The following is a 4605-nucleotide window of genomic DNA, read 5'->3' as shown; positions in this document are numbered from 1 at the left end:
TCTGTTTTGCATAACGACTGGAAACTGCGCCAGTTTAACCTGAATGACATCAACACCATCTTGTCTTTGCCTGCAACTTCCTACTTGATGATGCTTTTTTCTTGTCGTTACCTCACCAGGAAACCAATGGCACTGGCCAGAGATCAGTTATTGTTGCAGTAACCGTTGGTTAATCACACCTCCCGCAGCTGGCGTTCTCTATAAAGTGGATTAAAATTACGGCCTTTAATTGTTTCTGCTCGTAACTTCCTGCTAACTGAGCACGTGTCGTGTACCAACATGTTGTTCACTACGTTTGCTCTTATGTAAACAATACAGAATACAGAATACAGAATCTTTAATAGCCCAAGGTTGGGAATTTGTTATGACAAGTGCCATTTGCACAGGTCATCATATGGACAATGGTCTTGGGTAACTAGTCCATCAATCTTGTCTCCTTGGACTAGTCTATTCTGAGCTGACTGAGACGATTATCTTGTCTTTATTGAATAACTTGCTGCAGTGAAGAAATGTGAGTAAGCGGAGGTTTCCCAATGCATACATCACTTAAATCATTAGCAGCATTGGTCAGCAATGGGCAAATGGTCACTTCTCTGCGTAAGCTAGCCTGCTTTAGGAGAATGAAAACGACAATACAATCCTTGGCACCAACGTTCTGCTAAAAAAATAAAATAAAATAGATGGTTGTCAGGACGCTAAGCTGTCCTGTACGTCTTTAGCATACACTGGTGCGTCATTCGCAGAGGTCAGCAAGAGGCAAGTGTCCAGCAGCCCGTGGTCAATGATCCAACTAGCGTATCATCCAGGATTTTCTATTTTCCTTGTTCCGTGCCTCCTTGAATAAGGAGTTTCCCGATTACAACGTGCTGCCCCCCCCCCCCCCCCCCCCAGCACCGCGTTCGGACAACCGCAGTCGGGTGACGAAGCGGTAGTCCGACTGTCACTGAATTTTTTTATTTTTTTTTTTAAACAAAGAGACTGCCAACGTTTTAAAATTCAGAATAAAAAAACCCAAGAAAGGTAAGTAGTTGGAACGTGTGTCTTCTAATTGTTTGTCTGTGCACTTAAAAAACCGTTGGGTCGATAAATTTGTGACTGTAACGTATTGTTTTGTCAATAACAAACGTTCCAACAACTTACCTATCTTTATTTTTGATTCGTTGTCACTGAAATAGACAGCATGGTATCCAACGTACAATATGATTGCGATTGCATGGAAAAGACGCAGAGCGTGAAAACAAACAATACTGAGAAGTTGCAAAAATTGCATCGGTCCCAAAATAAACCTGTAGAGTGGCGCTCTGTGTCGCCCTTGGTGGGTCGATATTTGGGAAAGAGCACACGCAGGTACAGTGGTAGAGTGGTTGAAACTAGCGTGTGTGTGTGTGTGTGTGCGTGTGTGTGTGTGTGTGTGTATGTGTGTGTTGTGCGTGGGTGTGGGTGTGTGTGTTTGTGTGTGTGTTCATGTGTGTGTTTATGTGTGTGCATATGTATGAGTACGTGTGTGTGTGTGTGTATGCGTGGGTTGGTGGTATGGTTTGTGCGGGGGGGGGGGGGGTTGGTGGTATGGTTTGTGTGTGTGTGTGTGTGCGTGTGTGTGTGTGTCTGTGTGTGTGACTTTGACATCATGTTCATTTACACGCCATGAGCATGTTATATTGACACGTGCATGGCAATAATGCTATTGCCCTTCCAGGGATCTCCCGTCCCACATGTTACATGTACCCCACGGAACATGGAACTTGCAAGGGAATCACCCAAAATATTGTCAATGTGTTCGACCTGGTTGGTTGGTTGGTTGGTTGGTTGGTTTTTACATTTAGTCAAAACTTGACTAAATGTTTTAACATAGAGGGGGAATCGAGACGAGGGTCGTGGTGTGTGTGTGTGTGTGTGTGTGTGTGTGTGTGTGTGTGTGTGTGTGTGTGTGTGTGTGTGTGTGTGTGTGTGTGTGTGGTGTTGGTGTGTGTGTGTGTAGAGCGATTCAGTGTAAACTACTGGACCGATCTTTATGACATTTTACATGAGAGTTCCTGGGTATTCTTCTTCTTCGGCGTTCCAGGATTTTTTTTCCTTAGGTCAAACTTCAAGTTGTGTAGCAGCTTGAATAAAGCTGGTGGTCAGGATCAGGGAGTGTTTGGTGCCCCATAGTTGATCCTGCAGTGTGGCACCTTGGGGCCAGTGATCTGTTCTGGCTTCCTGGTGGAGCGGGCAGGTCTGCAGGATGTGCTCCGGGGTCTGTGGGCCTGTTTCGCACGGGCAGTTCGGTGTGTGCGACAGACCAAGGCGGTGCATGTGGGCACGCAGTCGACAGTGTCCAGTCCGTAGGCGGAAGAGGATGGTCAGCTGATGGCGCTGTAGGTTGGGCATCTGATCATCAGATGGCAGGCTGTGTTGGGCATTCCAGGTGGTTTGGTAGTGTCTTTCCACCAGGGTTGATATCCCCAGACGTTTTTTTCATTGTTTCGATAAATGTCTTTTATGAGGTCATATTCGGCTTTTTGTAAAAGTTGAGGCGGCACTGTCACACCTTCATTTTTCAATCAAACTGATTGAAATTTTGGCCGAGCAATCTTCGACGAAGGCCGGGCTTCGGTATTGCATTTCAGCATGGAATCTTAAAAATCAATTAATGACTTTGATTTTATTCTTCATCATGTTCTGATTCCAAAAACATATAAATATGTTATATTCGGATTAAAAACAAGCTCTGAAAATTAAAAATACAAAAATTATGATTAAAATAAAATGTCCAAAATCGTTTAAAAAACAATTTCATCTTATTCCTTGTCGGTTCCTGATTCCAAACACATATAGATATGATATGTTTGGATTAAAAACACGCTCAGAAAGTTAAAACGAAGAGAGGTACAGTAAGCGTGCTATGCAGCACAGCGCAACCGCTACCGCGCTAAACAGGCTCGTCACTTTTACTGCCTTTTGCACTAGCGGCGGACTACGGTCATTGTGAAAAAATGCGGTGCGTTCAGTTTCATTCTGTGAGTTCCACAGCTTGACTAAATGTAGTAATTTCGCCTTACGCGACTTGTTTGGTTGTTGTTTTTGAACATGTTCTTTCAACCTCAGTATTTGGCTATCCAGGACCGATTCATATTTGTTTCTTTTTCGACCTGGAAACAGCTAGATAATCATTTTCGTTTCTCCTTTATGAATTTCATGGTAATATTCCTAGTGGTAGCGGTGGTGAACCTGGATAATGGTGTGTACATGTGTGTCTGCCTGTCTGCTTGTGTCTGTCTGTCTGTCTGTCTGTCTGTCTGTCTGTCTGTCTGTCAGCATAGGTGTTTACAACCTTTAGGCCCAAAAAATGTTTGTTTCTGGTAACATGGCTAAAAAAAATAGGGTCGGTAGGTAGGGATTTTTTTTTTATTATTTTTTTTTTTTACCCCAAATGTAGACCAATAAAACTAACTTTAAAAATCGCGCAAAGAGACTGGATTCACTATACATAGAGACAAGACACTCAACACATTTACAAATCGTCAGCGGACTTTCGTTTTCACACGTTTTTGTTGTTCATTTTCTCACCCTGTCCTTTACCACCAAAAAAAAAAAAAAAAATTTTGAGTTTGGAAAAAAAAAGTTTAGGGTCGGCGCCGAAATTTAGGGTCGGTCGGGTAACCAGAAACAGACAATTTTTTTTTGTTGGCCTTAGCTGAAAGGCGAGACTGCATCTTAAAACAGAATAACATTAGATTCACTGAAAGCAACACAATCGTCGGACACAAATCCGAATGAACGGCGAACAACTCGTCTGGTTGCGGTGACTTGCGCGTGCCGTTACCTCCCGACGCTCTACACAGCTCCTCCTGCCCCCTCCCCCACAGACCCAAATCAAATATTTCTTTTCCTCCCATCGTCCTCCCCACTTCCCTGCCTCCCCAGCCTTTAAATAAATCCGTCTGTTTTCTCAGCCTAGTGTTTTGAGTTTACATTACATCTCACCAATCGGAGCGTCCCTATCACAGCGGGTTCGGAAGCGCGGCTGGTTCTGCACCAATCAGGGATTTCGTTACAAAGTAAACTCAGACGCCTACGTCATTTCGACGTAGAGGAGGGAGAAAATCGAAACTGGGCTGACCGATTTTTTTCTCTCACCTTTCCTTGCTTTTTTTTTCTGCCAGTGCCGAGTCAGGGTGACTTTGAGGGCCTGGAGGAGAAGGTGAAGGGGTGTGTGGGGGTTGGTAAGGGGGTTGGGGGCGTACAAGTGTAGGGTAGACGAACAGGCTGGTATTGCTTTTTCTGATCCACCCCTCCCCACTTATTATTACGCCTCCTTCTGTCCGGGCTCAGTGTCTGCGAGATATGATATTTTGAGATCTGAAGAAAGACACGGGCAGCAAGAACAACTGTCATCACAAGGCCATAGAGAAGGAGAAGGGGGTGTAGAAGGAGGGGGGGACACGTAAAGCGGAATGAGCAAGGAAGAAAGGCTGGAGGAGGAGGAGGAGGAGGAGACGAAGACAAGTGGGAAGAAAAGATCAGACGAAGAAGAGGAGAGGAGATGGACTTAGGTGAGAAGAAGAAGGAGGAGAAGGCAGAGAGAGAGAGAGAGAGAGAGAGAGAGAGAGAGAGAGAGAGAGA

The 4605-nt window shown here is 44.6% G+C and overlaps 1 long non-coding RNA gene across 1 annotated transcript in view; it reads left to right on the top strand.

Annotated features, from left to right (window-relative positions):
• Positions 1-4399: 4399 nt before the first annotated feature.
• LOC138979196 (uncharacterized) overlaps positions 4400-4605 on the top strand; it is a 5101-nt gene continuing 4895 nt past the window's right edge. The window contains exon 1 of the long non-coding RNA XR_011459927.1: positions 4400-4535. This is a non-coding gene — a long non-coding RNA (uncharacterized lncRNA). The remainder of the gene's footprint in view (positions 4536-4605) is intronic.

This window comes from Littorina saxatilis, linkage group LG10 (genome assembly GCF_037325665.1).
Source record: "Littorina saxatilis isolate snail1 linkage group LG10, US_GU_Lsax_2.0, whole genome shotgun sequence".
Taxonomy (NCBI): domain Eukaryota; kingdom Metazoa; phylum Mollusca; class Gastropoda; order Littorinimorpha; family Littorinidae; genus Littorina; species Littorina saxatilis.
The sequence above is the reverse complement of the archived record's forward strand: the minus strand, read 5'-3'. Positions and strand labels throughout refer to the sequence as shown.